Source organism: Trachemys scripta, chromosome 3 (genome assembly GCF_013100865.1).
Source record: "Trachemys scripta elegans isolate TJP31775 chromosome 3, CAS_Tse_1.0, whole genome shotgun sequence".
Lineage (NCBI taxonomy): Eukaryota > Metazoa > Chordata > Testudines > Emydidae > Trachemys > Trachemys scripta.
Window position 1 is genome coordinate 100,936,567 of NC_048300.1, and position 18,615 is coordinate 100,955,181.

Below are 18,615 nucleotides of genomic sequence, written 5' to 3' on the forward strand. Positions count from 1 at the left end.
CTCCCGATTTTCCCGGACATGCCCGGCTTTTGGGGATTTCCCCCCGGACGGGGATTTGAGCCCCCAAAAGCCGGACATGTCCGGGAAAATCCGGACGTATGGTAACCCTACAATAAAGGGTAATAACTTCCTGATACGCATGGGAGAAAAGGGACTAGTGGAGAAGCAATGCTCAATTTAAACTGACTTTCAATGGAGGATGAATCCAGCAGGATGATTTCAACTCATCCAACACACACTCATTGTGGGAAATCTCACCAGCTTCTCTTCATCTCAAATTAGTACAGGGACTCCCAGCTAGTAGATCACAGTTAAAACTTTCAGCCTGCTTCTGGGGCTGCCTGTGAGGAGTGGCTCCCTGGTTATTTAGACCGAGTTGGTTCCTTCCCCACCCCCATATGATTCTGATGTGATGAGGTAACTTTGCACTCTTGTGTGCATAACTCAGTTTCTTCTGCAGGGAAAACATGAGTTGTTCAAGGGGAATTTTGTTTCCCCTTTATTCCTTTTTAAAACTTTTTTTTTTTTTTTTGGCTAGCTGGCATTAAAGGGAAATGAAACAGAGTTCAGATCCCCATACTCCACCACTATCTCTCTTTTGCAACCCAGGGAGGTATTTGAATGATTGCTGCAATATAAAATTAAACTGATTGGCATGGAAACTTAAGTTTAAAGACAATATTAGGAAATATAAGAAAGGCAATTGCAGATACAGGAGAACTATTAAATCAAAGGAGGAATAATAGGTGGCCAGAGCAAGCAGTTTTAGCAGTATATTATCCTTAGTTTGGGATCTTTCAAATACTGGCAGGTATGTTCAACTGAGAATTTCAAGAACCACTAACTTCTTTCCATAACACCTCCTAATCCAGAAAATGAACTCAGAAATCAAGAGAGACATTGCAGAATTCCAAGGAAAAATTAGTTGCTCTATCACTGCACCAGAGTACAAGGGGTAATTAATTACCAGGGACAGATTTACGAAATCAGTTGTGAGTGCAGACATTTTACTTGCAATTGAATATTTCTCATCTTTTAAATCATGAAATTTCTTCTTCCACCATTTTCCTATACCTCTCCTCTTTCTTTCCTGAATCTGACCTCCTTTGTAAAAGCTGTTTGAGATCTACTAATGACAAGTGCTCTATAAGAGCTAGGTATTATTATTATATCAATTTTCTTTGTTCTTTCCCCCATCAAAACTTCCATTTCTTATCTTACCTTTTCTTTTTAAAATTTGTGTCCTCCTTCCTCTCACACTGATATCTACCAGCCCTTAAATTGTGGTTCCAAACTCTGGCACTAAGCGGCACTTATCTGGTTGGGAAGCCACAATTCTCAGTATAAATTCAGACAATATTATTTTCACTGACCATCAGTAAGCAGGTGAGAGTTCAGTGCCATAGTAATAAGCAAACCATTTCAGATAAAACAACTATGTACACAAAGCTTTTTTCCAACACTAAATTGAACCTGACCCAAACTTTTTATTATTCAAAATGTGAAGGTAGTTAGTTCTCATTATTTTTCATGTGTGTATGTCTGCACTTCAAGTTCTGCAAGGGGCCAGAAGCAAATGTTCCAAAATACCTAAAGACAGACTGTTCTCAAAATACTCCAGTTCAGCCAGATGTAGGAAGTACCAAAAATCTCATTAGAAAGCCTGTTCACATAAGATTGCCAGCCCAACATTTGCAGACCAAGAAGTTTGGAAATAGTTCAGTTAAGCACACAAATCTTTGAGTGGATAATGAAATTGTCATACCAAATTGTTTTGGGTTCACGCATGTCCTAGCCAGAATTATCCTTAATACTCACATATTATTGATTGAGGATCAGGCATTGATAGTGTACCTCACAGAGCACTCTAGCAATTTTATACCCAACATATAAAATGAGGTAGAATCGCAAATCATTCTATCACAAATACATTTGAGAAGCAAGTGTAATGTAAAATTCCTGATGAATAAGTAATACAAAGGAGTTTAGGAAAATATTTACTGACAACTATCTCTCTGAACTGAACCCACAGTATAAACCAACACAGGAGATTATATATTGTGTTTTACACTTTTATTTATGGAGATTTGAAATAAAAGAAGTTTTGGGTACAGTATGGAGGGCAGAGACTATTCCCCTTTGGTAACTAATTTGTTTAATTAATATATTGTATAATGGAGAAGCACAAATGCAATTGTATTCACAGACAATAACCCGGATCCTCAAAGGTTTTTAAATGCCTAATTCCATTGGTTTCAATGGGAGTTAGTTGCCTAAATACCTTTGAAGATCTGGGTCAATATGCCTGGAGCTTGTTAAGAAAGAAAAATATTATGGGTAAAGGGTGACCATCGATCATCACCCCTCCCCTCATATTTGCAATAAGAGTATTCTGTGACACTACTGGAAATTTAAATAAATGTACAGGAAAACAATGACTGCATTTTCAATCCTTTTATTTGTAAGGGTGTAGGGTGGGGCAGGGACTGCATATTGATCTTTTTAATCCCAGGGCAGCATGTAAATGAAACAAGGAACCTCTATGCTCAATATTTTCTACAGTTTATAAAATCAAGCTTGGGAAATAGAGTGGAGGAATTTCCTTCTGATATCCCAGAGTGACTGGCCAAAATAACAAAAGAGAATTAAAAATTTAAAAAGAAACAAAACCTGCATACAGGGTTTTTTTGTCTATTATATTTTTTCACAACTTAGCTCATAGAGCCAAGAAGCATAAATAGCATAGATGGGGATGCATACATATATGTATCTGTCACTGATAGCTTTCAATTAAGGAAGTAGTAAACTTGTCCATTTGTTTTCTATCCAGTCCCTCACTGTTAATTGGTTTCTTTTATCATTCAGATTCCAGAGAGTGCTAAAAGCTCCCAGTGAAGGACTTTGTTGGAAGAATTACCAAAACAGATCCTTTTTCATCAATGTTTCTTTCAAGAACTTGTGAAATTTCCCACATCATTCCCTGTGGAGCTGGTTGTGGGGGAAGAGGATTCTACCAGTTAATCAATTGCTTTAGAACCACAGAAACACTTGACTATGGAAACCTTAAGGTTGTAATCTATTATTCTATTGACCTGGTGGTTCCTGTATATGAATGTACCCATGGTATCTGCATTTATGAAATTATTTTCACTGATTCCTAGGATTTTATTTTATTTTTAAATGGGATTATTCTCCTGTGTGTTTTTCTCTCTCCTGCATTTAAATGTCTTCCACCCCCCAAAGTACCAACTCCATATAACATTCCCTCTTTCTGGGAAGCGTCACTCCCTTTTCAAGCCAGCAGAGACTGGTTGATCAGGCAGCAGTCTCTCACTATGCAGAGATCTAGTGCATCATGTGTTACCAAGTCCAGAATAAACAAGATTTCTGTGTGAAATTCAGAGTGCTCTACTCTCACTAATTCTGCTCTGTGGGGAGAGGCATATGAAATATTTTGTTTTGAGACCCACTGAATCAGTGGCCATTATTTGATTTTTAAATTCCTTGTTAAATTAAGTAACAAATTAAACCCATTTAAGTGTGTGAGAGCCCCACTTGAACATTTAGGTACAGGATCTGTCTGTAAATGGATTAAATCAAAACCTAGACATTTAAGATAAGTTACATTAAATATCTTTTTTAGTTCAGAATTGAAGAGAACTTTCACGAAACATTCAAGAAGGTAAAACTTATGCAGATATTAACAATTTAGTATAAATGTTGTTTATTTAGGTCAAATATTCTGAGTGTCTGTTAGCCCTTTAATGATTTGTTGATATCTGTAGTTTTCCTTAAGGCTAAACAAATGAAGAAGCCATCTTGTTTTCTACATCACTGGACCTAGCATGCGATAGCAGATTTCCATGGCAACAGGAGCTAGTATGCCTGGTGTGAAGACAACAGTGTAGGCCTCATTTCCTAAAAGCATGTTTCTACTAAAGTTGAATAACCAATTAAAAGACTCTTTTCTGTCCTCCAGGGCTTCAGGGATGCAAATAGAGTTGTGAAGCCTGCCTGGTCAGCTGTTATACCTAGTAACTCTTACTGATCGTTTAAAAATAGACTTCCATTGAGTAACTTTCAGTAAACAAGGAAAAACAAGATGTTTCTAGAATTTCACTGAGTGCTGGATTAATGCACAAAAATAAAAGGGTTGTTTGAAAGAGTGGACTGAGACAATCCTTGTTGTGACTTGTGATTATTGGGTAAGCAGCTTAAACAAGGGGGCGTTCTATATGTACTGAAGAGCCTTACAGTGAAACTTCTATGATATCAACAATACCATGTTTTGTCATCATTCCTCCGTCAGCGTGTATGAGTCACACGCATTGAGTGTAAGCGAGGATTAATTATAGATCTAATAAAAAACAGATATGAAACTGTGGGATGACTGTAGCTTTTAGGCATCATTCATCCTTTCATAAATGCACCATTATGACATATTTCTCTTCCTATTTTAAAATAAGTAAAGATAAAATAACATGCTTCCAAGTTGCCTTTATTAAAGCAGAACTAATCTAAATTATATCCAGGAAGCTTAGTTTTAAAAAGGTGCCAGCAATTAATTGATTATATCACCAAGAAATCATTTTGCCTAGCACAAAATCATGGTTCAAGTGGTTTAGTTCAAGCTAAAAATGGCCTGCAAGAACTTGTTACTTTATTTCAGTTATAGCTTAAAATAAGTGAAGAGATGCTGCAGAAAATTTAGAAATCTTTTTTTGTAGGACAATGAATATTAAGGAGTTAAATTTTGCCCTTAGTTGAATGATTTGACTTGGTGAGTGGTCACCGCCCAAGTTTTTATCAAGCCTTGTATCAAATAGAAAGAGTTACATATTTACACGAGGTATCAGATCTGTCCTGGCACAAGATTGCAGCAACTATTGTTGCATACAGGGATGTGGTGAACCTCCTTCATAAATCCTCCAGAAGTCTTTGAACTATTTGACAAGGTAGCTAGTACAATCATCAATGCCAGAAGACAGACTGATTTTTGTCCGTCATGCCATTCGTCCCCTGCTTTCCGAATAATCAGTGACCACGTATTGTTTGCCAGCCATGAGTACGTGAATAGATATAAGTCCTTGTGACAGGTTTGGTCACAGCTACCCCCTTGGGACTGTCATCTGATGTGCTGAAACTACCTCTGAGCCCATTTTCTTTGCCAGCTTGGGACTCCAGAACCCTGTCTTGTTGAGCCAGACACAATAGCCTACTGTAATACAGACCCAGGGTCTGAACCATGCCCTCAAAGCTGTGGGGGGGCTGCGTAGGGCACCCAAATGGATAGGGACAGCCCTGATTAACATGCATGCTTTTTTTCTCCACAGATTAATGCTGAATCCAACAATAACTTTACTAACACATGTATAATTACCATGTAGGGAGTTATTGTGTTTCTGTAGTAAGTAGCTATGCTGCAGTAGCACTTGTAGAGTAGACATCTCCTTAGGCACCTAACTCCCATTGAATGTAATGGCAGTTAGGGGCTTAGGCTCTTTTGAAAAATCCCAGTAGGAGGCTATCTACATTTTTAGATGCCTAAATACCTTTACAGATCTGACCCCCTAGTTCACAATCAGGACCCATCTACACTTAAAATGGTACAGCTGCACCGCTGTAGCACTTCAGTGTAAGCACCTCTCCGGGAGGCAGTAGCTAGGTCGACTGAAGAATTCTTACATCAACCTAGTTCTGTCTACACGGGGACTTAGGTCGGCTTAAATAAGCTGTGGATTTTTACACCCCTGACCAACATAGTTAATCCGACCTAATTTTCTAGTGTCAACCAGGCCTAAGTACATTCAGAGCTGTAACTCAGCAAATAGCTTAGTCACTCCCAACCTAGTAACCTAACACCTATCCTTATACATTCCAAAATTCAAATTTCAAAATATAATTCCATTCTTTCTACCGAATGAGTGTGATTTCCTTGTTATAAAGTATAGCTAGCTAAATACATTCTAAGTGTTATCTGATAGATAAACTCATTAAAAGTCTGCCTTGGACAGTCAACAACAAACTATCAATACATTTCAGTCTCAGTGAAGCTAATCAGCATATGCTTTAGCAGTTTCCTATGTGAGGCTAGTCCAATTTTGTTAGAGCGCATTAGTTTGTAACTACTGAGGTAAGCAATGAGTCTTTCTATACAAAGTTTGCTGAAAGGAACAAAAAAAGTCAGTTTGCATACTCCTGCCACCATATTTGGCAAAAGAGACTTTTTCCCCTCACCCTTAAAATAAAATGCCAAGTTTTTAAAATAACTTTAAAAGATTACATGGTAAAAACTGACCAGAAATGGCACTGTAAATAATATGTCACTATTCAAAATGATAAATTCTTACCTGGATTACTGAGCTCAGTTGTCACTGGCTCCCCGCAAGAAAGATAAAGCAGAGATTGGAGAAGAGCAGCAAAGACAGTTAGAGGTGTGATTGGATTTATATTGGATGAGAGATTAACCTGGACAGAACAAGGGAAAGAGGATTTCATGAAGTTGTGAAAAATTACTGTGTGTGTAGTTAAAAACTCATCAGTCTCTTCTTTAATTAAACTCGTCCAATCATATGATAACATTGAAACGTGACACATTCTGATCAAATAAAAGGAAATATTTTTTTATTATTATATAGTCACTACTGTATGAAGTTATCAAGTGAAATACTATGGATAGAGTTTAAAAAAGATAGTGTTACAACCATTAATAACTTCTGCAGTGTATGAAAGTCTTAATAAATGAGAGTTATCTAATCACAAATTATGGGGTATATATTGAAGAATTCAGGATTGGAAGGCATTTTTCCCTTTACAAATGACAGCTCTATGATTGGCTTAGTGTACTGACAGGAATTTTGCCTCCCTCTGAAGTCAGTGTAGGTCACTGCCAACCTATCCTTTATAGATTTTAATTTTGTTCACTGCCCATAGCTTGAAATTATTTCAAAGGCTTGAAAATAACATTTTATCAACTGATTTTATCCTTTTCCATTTGACAAACCTTGGTTTCTTATTTTGAGACAAACTGAAATTAAACACATCTGTTTCAGTTTTATATCTTCAACATATATTAATATAGTGTCTTTCACACAGTTCGATCACAAAGGTCTTTACTGATTTTGGAATCTGGCCAGAACACCCCTGCCACCAGAGATCTTCAGTAATCACAAACATTCAAGGCCTTGATTTTACATCTCAGCTGAAAGGCCCTTTTAGTCATGCCAGATCACCTTTTCTTTTACACCAGCATTATCCTGCTCAAGAAATAGGGTGGTTGGTTAATTGCTACTCTGGAGTCAGCAGAAGGACAAAACATATTGTTTCATATTGTTGTCGCAAAAATAGTGGCATTGAGGGGTTTTTTCTTTTTCTTTTTTTCCCTTTTCTTTTGTTTTTTAAATTCTCAGTGGAGTACTATATTTAAAAAACAACGGCTGTATATTGTGCCTTCAGATGTGCATGAGTAGCTTCCATTGAAGCCAGGGGATACTTGAACTGAGTTTCACATGGAAATCTGCATGAGCATCTGAGAGCAGAATTTTGGTTTGTACTAGAAATGTTCCCAAGTTGCAAAATTCAGACCTAGGTCCGAACATTCAGCCTTCTTTAGCTATAAAGGCCAACCTAAACCTTCAGATCTGAATACAAGTTTTCTCTAAAGATGAGGATGCTCAGATATGGGGTTTGATTGGGGACCATAGCTATCCGAAATAATTAAAAAGCAAAATCTTTGAGATTTAAGTTTCCTTAAAAGGTGGTGGTAGCCTTAAAAATGTGTTTCTTGTTTGGAGAGTGACCCTTAAAATAGGGAGTATGGAGTTTTGTGTTTATTGGCTCAGTAATTTCCATATACAATTTGCTCAGTTCACTAGTAAACAGATGATAAATCTAATCACCAACTCTGCAAATTCAGCCTGGGCTCATTCTGGCTTGTAGATCACCAGGATAAAGAATCTGCACACCAAACTGTACCCTTCACAGGGGTTGTACAGCTGCAAGTGATAAAGTCCACAAATGGAACTGAGTTAACTTTTGATGATACATAAGTCAGTTTAGAAACCGGCTCATTCCCTCAGCAGTTTTGACTTCTGGGCTGAAAATGATTTAAAAAAAAAAGTTACAATTTACTTTTGTTACTTCAGTAACCGCATAAGATCTTGAATAGGAGATTAGAAGTAAAATTTTCCAAACCACCTCAATGACTTTGGAGCCAAAATCCCACTTTCACAAGCAGCTTGGGACCAGATTGTCAAAGGCATTTAGGCACCTGTAGATACAGATAAGTACCTAGTGGGATTTTCAAAAATGCATATGCAAACTAGGTGTCTAACTCTAATTGGTGCTTTTGAAAATTTTACTAGGGGCTTATCTGCATCTTTAGGTGCCTAAATAGCTTTGATAATCTGGCCCTTAGCCATCTAAGTCACATTGAGTTTCAGTGAGATTTAGGTTCCTAAATGTCTAAGTCACTTTTACAGATGGGACTTAGGCTTTCATGTCATTATACTTAGGTGTTTTGGAAAATTTTACCCCGATCTGTTGAATAAGAAAGTGCATTGTTACACAGCCCATTTCCTAAGTAGAGTACATGCTTTAAAGTAGATCAAATGTGGGGACCATCCAATAGCATTCCCTAGCATACTTGGATTTTCCTGTTTTACCCTTTATCTCATTGTGTGCCAAAGTAGACAGCAGTATTCTAATGTTTTAGAATCTTGAGAGGTAAAATTGGGCAATAAATCCTTCCATGCTGATATGTTCTGTTGTAGCAATGGAACAATTTATATTGAATAATCATAAGCAAAATAATTTTCATCTGCATGGCTGACAAAAGAAGTCATTGTTCTTTCTCATACAATGAACCATGAAAACCAAACTGAGGAAGGTTGATTTGATTGTGCTACAGTAAATCCAAAGAAAGAAGTGTTGGTGCTTTCCTAATGCAGACAAACAAGAAAGCAAAAAACCAACAGATAGATGATTTTTAAAAACTAGTCCAGTGCTTTCCCAAAGGATTCACTCCACACAAAAAAGTTGTGTGTGTTCTTTTCTTTGATTTCAGTCCAATTGGATTCCCTCTTACCTCTTCAGTTTCACTTGGGGTTTCAGGTTCAAATGATCCCAAAGCAAACCTGTGTTGAAATTATGCTTCACATGGAAGCCCATCTTCTAAAATTAAGAATGTTGCATGATTTCAACCCAAAACCAGAAGCTAAATCCCAACTGGCTTGAAACATGACTATTGCTCACTTAGGCCTAGATGCTCAAAAGTATTTTGCCATCTAACTCCCTTTGATTTAAATGAGAGTTAGGCATCTAACTATCTTGTGAGGACCTGGTCCTTAAAACACTCATAAACCTTACACACCTTGATGTCCAAAGCCTGGTCTGAGATTTATTTTTGTAATACACAAAATATATGCGGGTTTGGGGCAGTTGCATAATTTTTTGCATACATGTAATTTAATTAGCATGTCTGGTAGGAGCATCTCTCATTTAACAGAGGGCATGATCCTGAAGCCCTTACACACCTGAGTAGTACCACTTTAGTTTATGGAACTATTTACGTGACATCTATTTGACATTGGATCTAAATTGAAGGTACCTGGGATCATAGGTAGAGCTGATAAAAAACAATGGAAAACTTTGAAGTTTTAATATTTTAAATTATGAAGACTTTGAAATGTTCAAAAGCTATTTTCAAGCCATAGGTTTTAAAAAGGATGATTTTTCATTTATTCAATTTTTCATGAAAAAAATGTATGGATTTCCTCCTTTACTATTTCCTTCCCACCTTCTTTTTCTTTTTTTCCATTTTTTTACAGAAAACAGTGATTGAGAAGGGGGAAATGAGAACGGGGAGGAAAAACCATACACTGAAAAAACTGAGTAAGTCTTGCCTTTTATGGTTTCATCAAAACAAAACGTACATTTCTAAAAAAGCAATTTGGTGGCAAAATTTATAGTTTTGAAAAAGAAAAGAGATGAACAAATTGTTCATTCAAAAATATTCAGCCAGCTCTAATCAGAGTAGTTTTTGAAGTATTTTTAGATACCTACATACCTTTAAAAATCTGGCCCATGATAAATAAAAGTACTGTATTGCGACTATTTTACTTGTCTGCAAACACATAGCCAGTTCAGCACCATTTAAATTATTTAATTCTTTCACTTATTACCTTCCATAATAATAGTTACAGGACCAAAAGCACAATATAAACTAGCATGAGTTAATAAAGTAGGCTTTGTACGTCATTAGCTCTACAACATAGTTCTGAATTGTGTTTGTTTGTTTGTTTTATGCACTGTGTAGGTGATCCATATGCTCATTAATAAGATTAATACATTAAAAACATCTCAATCAATTTTTGGTTAGTTCTAAAGCACTCATTATCTACTCTTATTCTTTTGTTAAAGTTACACTGCATTAATCTGATAAATGCTCTCCAGCTCCTTTTCTTCTATTTGTCTCCTGTTTCTTTAAATTTTCCTTCTCCGCACCTGCCACCAGATAGAGAAGTTTTCTTAGCCTTTCCCTTATGAGCCAATCAATTTCATTTTGTTTGGGCTGTTTCACTGCTGGTTCATGATTTAGCCTTTGTGCAGTAGTTGTCCACTGCAGTTTACTAAGGAATAGCTGAGTCTACCAGAATGCAGCATTTATACTTGGTGCACAGAGAATCACTGGAAATATATCTTGCCCCAAACCCCTCATAAACTGAATGGCAGTGATTTAAAATACCCAGCTTATTACAGAATGCTTATCATTGCATTTACAATACTACATGGATTGTACAAACTGGTCATGTGACTCAACCAGTGACAGGGAAATACGGAGCAGCAGTGGATTAGCAAAACAATAGTAAAGAAAATTATAAAAAGAAACTTTATCCACGGTACTGTCAGAAATCCTTGTAAAGATGATAATATCCTACTTCCTTTTTATATCCAAAAGGTTGACCTCCACATGGGTTAAAGTTTTAACTAACCTTTTTCTTCAGTATGAGGCTATCATTAATTCTCCCCAGGTTGAGTGTTAGTAGAATATAACTTGCTGTTTCAATGTGTTAAATTTATCTCCTAGGAACCAAAAATTATAGTTTATTCTACATATTATCACAATATGAACATTCAGTGCAGGACATGTATATGGCCACTTTTGTATCTGAAGAACAGAAGGATAAAATTTCAGAACTAAACAATCAATTGGTTTAGTTTTACATTTATCACTTCCACTGTGTTTTAAAAATAAAAAAAATCATTGACCCTTAAGGACACTTTCATCATAGGATTTCTGAAAAAAGTCCCAAGTAGTTTATTTAAAAAAATAAAGTTGGCAACTGTTTTTTTCCCCCCCTGATCATTTCTGATTTCATCCCACCAAACCAGCCAAACTAGTTGATTTGTGAGTAACTGCACTGGGAGAAATCATTGATGTTTTCTGTGGCATTGAGTTCCCAATGACTTGCTAATGCACTACATCTGATACAATCAGCCTGCTCTCCTCTCATGGTAAGTCAAGCCTGAACTGTGAAATAACATCCTATAAAACTGCAGGTATCCCAGCAGAATTGCACTTCAGTGAGATTTTGCCACTAACTTTTTGCTGAATTTGAGAATATTTATATGTTTTCCCCCTCTAGAACAATTTCCGCACATTAATTTGTTTCCCTCAAAGGTCACATTAGAAAATGGAAGTGATAATTATGCAAAAATTTTAAACTGTATGGCTTTATCACTCACTTTGGTACCTATCATTAGCAGGATACTACAACAGCTGGGGGAAAAAATAGTGCCAGTGCTACCAAAAGCAAGTGGTCAAAAATGAATTTTACCAGGAACACCCAACCCCACCTAAGAATGGTATAAAAAGTGAAGGGTTTCCTGGGCATTTCAGTAAGACACTAAACATATTCACAAACGTACTTAAACACCTCATTTAGATGCAGTTTTTGGATCTACTGCAATCTAAAAAACTCCTGCTCAGCTGCTGCCTCTACCCTGTAGGTGCCTAGGTTTTTGCAGCTCTCCAAAACTGCATAAATTTCTGCTTCTGAGGATGAACATGGCTGCCTCATTCTAGGTTTCCACATACCTATCGCATACCTGAGCCCCAGAGGGGGCCACAAGCCAAGGGAAGACAGGCCTATGGCCACCTAACTCATAGGTGGGGCCCAATACAGAAGGCATGATCAGAGGCCACCTACTGGACTGGGGGCTTGTCCACATGTGCAACCAGGGCTGGTCTTACCATGAGGTGAACTGAGGCAGCCACCTCAGGTGCCAGACTGAGGGGGGGGGGGGGGGGGGGGGGGGGAGGTTGCCACTACCCAGAGTGTAGAAAATTGTGTCTGGTGCTGGTGCATATGTATTCTCTCTTCTCTAGATGCACAGCGATGGTGGAGTGCTGTGCTGGATGAAGGAGGGCACAAGAGACATAACAGGCAGGCAAAAGAAAAGATGAGAGGGAATAACAAAAAAGCCTCTTATGTACTTTTCTGGCACCCCCAGGAGCCTGGCCTGATTAACAGCAGCTTCTCAGGGAGCTTCCTGTTTCCTGCTGCTTCCCTGAACCCACTTGAGGGGAACAGGCAGTCAACTGAAGTAGTAGGAGCCAGTTACGCCTTTAAGACGCTGATATCTTCCCTCACTCAGGCCCTGCTACCAGTCTGCTTATTTGTCCCCTTCAATTGAGTGTTGGAGAGTCACTATAGCTGGCACAGAACAGCAGTCATGAGTGAAAGAAGAAAATGCCCCTCTGTGGCAGCATTCAGAAAAGAAAGAAAGCAAAGGAAGCTTTTCTATCTAAGCAGGAAGGAGCTCTCCTGAGATACATAGACACAAATATTCACAGTGAGCCTTCCGGCACCAGTGAGGATGTGAGTGGTGAGGAGATGACTGATCTTCCAGTTAGTCAGAGTGAAGGTGACCTGTCAGCTACTGCAGCATCCATATCTCCATCTCAAATGGATGTAACCATATACGTTCCTGAAGAAAAGTGTAGATCAGAGAAGAGTGTGGTGGAGACGCAAGAAACAGCTGCTGCTGAGTTTAGTTCCTTAAGTCTAGATGATCCAGGACTATGGACCCACTTGAGCAGTAGCCTGAGAGACTTCCTTGTTCTGCCTGGGCCACAGCAAGTAAAAAACTTCATGTTCCCCAAAGACAATGAAAATAGAAGTTTCCTTCCAACACATTACTGGCGTGAAATCCCCAATGGTGACAAAGTGGAGAAGCCTGGCTTATGTAAGAAAAAACCCAGAATGCTGCATACTGTTTTTGTTGCAAACTCTTCCAGTCTAATGTTCCAGCCACATTGGGTTCTACAGGAACAAAGGACTTGAAAAATCTGGCTAGAAATCTGGCATGCCATGAGAAGGCAACAAATCACCAGAGAGCATTCCATAGGTGGAAAGAGCTTGAGATGAGACTAAGGTTAAAGGCCACCATAGATGATCAGCATCAAGAGTAGATTGCATCAGAGTCTCTTTACTGGCAAAATGTTCTGAAAAGGCTCATTGCCATTGTGAGAATGCTTGCTACCCAAAATGTAGCACTGCGTGGCACTTTAGATCAGCTGTATGTGCCAAACAATGGAAACTTCCTTAAAATTGTGGTCCTGATGGCTGAGTTTGATTCTGTACTCCAGGAGCATCTAAGGAGAGTCACCACTCAAAAAATGTACACAAGCCACTACCTTGGAAAAACAATTCAAAATAAGATCATACAGTTACCGGCAACAAAAATCAAACAGAAGATTGTGGCAGATCTGAAGTCAGCAAGATATTACTCTATTATTCTGGACTCACACTTGACATCAGCCATACGGAACAAATGACTTTAATGGTGCATTTTTTAACAACAACAAAACCTAGTGAAAATATCCCTGCAATGGTGACTGTCAGAGAGCATTTTCTAAAATTTATCGATATTGATGATACTACAGGAGCTGGTATGACAAATGTGCTTCTTAAAAAGCTGGAAGATACAGGAATTGTGATAGCTGACATGAGAGGTCAGGGCTATGATATTGGTGCCAACATGAGAGGAAAGAACAGAGGAGTGCAGACACGGATCCGAGAGTTAAACCCTCAAGCTTTTTTTGTTCCATGCAGTTCCCATTCATTGAACTTGGTGGTCAGTGATGCAGCTTCAGCTTCTAGTGAGGCTGTTGAATTTTTTAATGTAATTCAAAGCAGCTATGTATTTTTCTCTGCATCAACTCATCAATGGCAAATTTTGAAGCAACATCTGGGAACATCCTCTCTGACACTGAAACCACTGAGTGCCACATGATGGGAAAGTCGAGTGGAGGCGACAAAGCCTATCCAACACCAAATTGGGAAGATAGATGATGCCATAGTTGCCATTATGGAGGATAATGCTATGACAGGAACTGTTTGTGGGAGAACAGTGGTAGAGGGAAATGGAATCACCAGAAACATACATAACTTCAAATTTCTGTATGGCTTAGTGTTGTGGCATGACATACTGTTTGAAATAAATGTTATAAGCAAGAGACTTCAAGGTGTTGACCTTGATATATCTGGAGCAATGAAACAACTAGCAAAGCAAAGACAGAACCTACAGTCTTACCGGTCAGATGAGGGATTTCAAAACATTCTGAAGAGTGCACAGAAGTTGACAGAGGAACTTCACTCTGAAGTTATTTTCCCACCCGTTCAAAAATACAAGAGTCACCTAAGAAGAAGACATTTTGATTAGGAGGCACAAGATAATCCCATAAGAGACCCCAAACAACAATTCAAAGTTGAATTCTTTAACCAGGTGCTAGGTTGTACAATAGAGTCAGTTGAAGAACGTTTCATGCAGCTCAAGGAACACAGCAGTATATTTGGGATGTTGTATGATATTCCAAAACTCCTCACTATACCCGAAGACCTACCCAGCAATGCAGGGCACTAGAGACAAGGTTGACACATGACGGGATATTGATGCAAGTGATTTAGGTGATGAACTGAAAGCCCTTTTAAGATACATTTCAGCAGGATCAACTCCAAAGGCTGTTCTGGAATATATGTGCACAAATAAGATGACCACCCTTTTTCCAAATGCTTTTGTTGCTCTGCGCTAGCTTTGGCTGAGTTAACACACTAAAAAATAAGAGTGTAGTCATGGCAGTATGGGTGATTACACTAGCTGCCCCAAGTACAATTCCACCTGGGATTTTGATAGCAGTTTGGTGAGTTGGTGGGCTCATTCCAACTGTCCACCTCATAACTCCCTCCACTATAGTGTCACTAATTGGTACTAACATCAGCAGACTCATTAGGCCATAGAGTGAATGGGCCTGAAGATTGAACTGAGCTAACCCAACTCACAGGTCACACCTACACTGTGTTAGATGCAGGGAACCACGTTACAATGTGACCCTGACCTGATTACAACACAAATGAAAGTGTAGTTAAATGGGATCTGACCATGTCCTCTCAACCAATCCTAAACCTTTGATTGTCCAAAGTTTTATTCCATTGTAAGGAATACTCTTAGGCTATGTCTACATAGTGGTGCTGCATCTAGGAGCTCTGGGGGTGCTGTCATACCCCCTGTATGAAATAGTAATAACAAACACCAAATCCATGGTTCCCACCACTAGCACCCCTACTATAAAAATTGTTACAGCTCCCCTGTGTCTTTCAGCTTTAAATTGCGTTTTAATCAGGTCAGGGGACAACCATGTTTGTAATTGGGTTCCATGACTTGATTATAGTTATAGTGTAAACAGAGCCTTATAAACACTTCCTCTTGGTTCACATGTGGGGGAAGCATGTATTGCTCATTCCAACGCTACCTGTTCTGGGCATAAGCAGAGAACTTCAATACCAAGGACTACATTTATTTAAAAAGAAAAAGGAAAGAATCCAGGAATAAAATCTAATTTGGAGATCACAAAGAGTAATAATGCAGTAGGTGTTCTTCTGTAAAGAAGTTTTATTTATATGCTGCTGAACATCTATTTTTAAACATGATTGGTGTTGAATTTTCTTGGAGCATTATAACTAAATATAGCTGCCTGGTCTTAGAACTGAGTTTCTCTGAGACAAGGACAACAATAATTAGTAATCAGGGCAGGAGACTGAGCATGACAATTTCTACCCCAGAGCAAAATCCATTAGCAGCAATTTTAGACAGCAATAATTTAAAATCTTTTAAATATTGTACAACTGTAATGTTATACTATAGGAAAGATAATTTCCACAATGTTTCTTACACATTCACTTTTTTAGGGATTTTAAAGCCTAAATTAAGAAAGCATTCCAGAAAATTTTAACCCCTCTTGAAGATTGTGATTTCAATATTTTCCAGAAGAAAAAAAATATTTTGAGGTTCTAGTAGTGGTCAAAATGCTCATGCTGACATTTTAAGGCTGGCTTGGAGGGAACAGAGTTTGAGTGACAGATATTAACTCAAGCTTTGTCTACAGCAGTGTTTAAAAAGTTATGTTGCTAGAACACATTAAATAACACAATCTAAAGGCCTCATCTACACCTAAATCTTCAGTCAACCTAGCTACATTGCTCTGGGGTGTAAAAAATTCACATTCCTGAGAGACATAGTTAAGCCAATCTAAGCCACTATATAGGCTTGATCTACTAGGTTGATGGAAGAATTCTTCTGTTGACATAGCTACCAACTCCTGATGGGATGGATTTACTACAGAAATCTACTGGATTTACTATGGAAAAATCACTGCAGCAAGTATCAGCTGTACCACTGCAGGACTAGTAGCGTAAACATAGCCTAACTAATATGTTCTACAAGTCTAGGGCGTGGTCTACACTAGCAATTTATGTCGGTAATCCTATGTCAAGACAAGGCCTCAGCTTCTCTAAAAGCCAACCTGATTGACAAAATGAATGATGACTCAGGAAAAGGAGAACATTGCAGATATATTCTATTGATTATTGGACCAGCAATTGAGCAGCAATGGTTGAAGGGAAGAGTAGGACAATAAGGCAGGTAATTTTGAAGGAAATAAGTCCCCAGGACGGGAGGGGGAAAAGAGAGAAGGATCTACAAATGAAAGAAAAGGTAGCATCAAACAGAAAGGAAAAGCCAAGAAGTAGAAAAGGTTGTGCTATCTCATACCCCCAGTTTAAAGATGGCAAGTTGGTATTTAATTCAGGGGCCTGGCAGGGTTTAACTGGGCAAAACTCACTTTTGTTGCATACCTAAATTAACTCACTTTTGTTGCATACCTAAATTAAAATGGGAAGATTTAAAAAAAATAAAAGGAACACCAATTGTTTGAACAAAAGCAGTAGAGTTGCTTTTACATTTTGTATGCACAAAAAGATAAAGTGAGCATGTGAGACAAAGTGGGTGAGGTAATATCTTCTGTTGGACCAACTTCTGCTGGTGAAAGAGACAAGCTTACGGGAGACAAACTACAGCTCTAAAGCTTGTCTCTCTCACCAACAGAAGTTGGTCCAGTAAAAGATATTACCTCCCCCATCTTGTCTCTCTAATATCCTGGGACCAATACAGCAAACACTGCAAACAAAGGAGATCATGTAGCATTTTAAATAAATGGACAAAAATAACTAGTGAGTGTATAAACAGAAGAGTCAGGTTTGCAAAGTCAATACAGTAATAGAAACAACAAAAAAATGTATGTAGAACAACAAAGAACTACAAAAGACCTCTTGGACAATCTAATATGGGTATCCAGTTGTCAGATGCATTAAAAAAATTCTTCATCTTGTATTTGTGTGTTAGGGTATATTTTCATCCATCTTTGGTAGCAGTGATGAAAGCTTCTCTCGGTGAATCTTTATAAAACTTATACTGAAATTTGTCTGTCTGAAAATTAACATTGCCTATATCACAACAGTTCTTTGCACTTGTCAGTTTGCTTCCTACATTTGAGAACGTTTCCTCAAGATGCTGGGGGATTTCAGAGGTTTCAGTTTGAAAATGGAAGTAACAAATTGCAATAGCTAGAGCACATTAGGTAAAACATTCTCTATTCATCTTGAAAATTCAACACCACTTTTCAGTCAGTCACATCCTTGACAGTGAAGGAGCATGGGAGTGATGGATTTTTCACTGAGGGTATCCACATTTAACTATGTTTTCCACACCAGTAGAATGGCTAGGGAATGGAATGGCAATGGTATTAGATATTTCTTAAGATGGTGGACACCACTCTCCCAAATATTCATTCGCCACACTCTGTAGAATCTCATCACTTTCTATCTCCACATGTATGTGGAGGGAATACAGAACTGTCAGTTAGCTCCATCTGCCCCTTTTCTGCTTATTTCCAGATGATAATCATGACACACACTTAGGACTAGAGGAAGAGATACATGTTCATCCAGTGTCTCTACCCCAACTCACTCTCCCTTTACTACATACTCAGGGTGAAATCTACTGTGGTGCAGAGGGTCAGCCCAAGGCCTGTGCACCACATGAGGTTTGCCTACATTAGAAAGCTGTACCACTAACTATTCTGGTATAGCTAAAGTGTCAACCCCCTCACCCATTAACTATACTGACATAGGTAAAGGGGTACAACTTGTGTGTATAGACAAGGCTCAGTTTATGAAATAGTTTTCCAAAGGGCATGATAGAAACACTGTTAATTGA

General features: G+C 38.2%; 1 long non-coding RNA gene across 1 annotated transcript in view; it reads right to left on the minus strand.

The window, feature by feature from the left end:
* LOC117874881 overlaps positions 1 to 18,615 on the minus strand; it is a 364,430-nt gene that overhangs the window by 120,706 nt on the left and 225,109 nt on the right. The window contains exon 7 of the long non-coding RNA XR_004645101.1: positions 6,351 to 6,468. This is a non-coding gene — a long non-coding RNA (uncharacterized LOC117874881). The remainder of the gene's footprint in view (positions 1 to 6,350; positions 6,469 to 18,615) is intronic.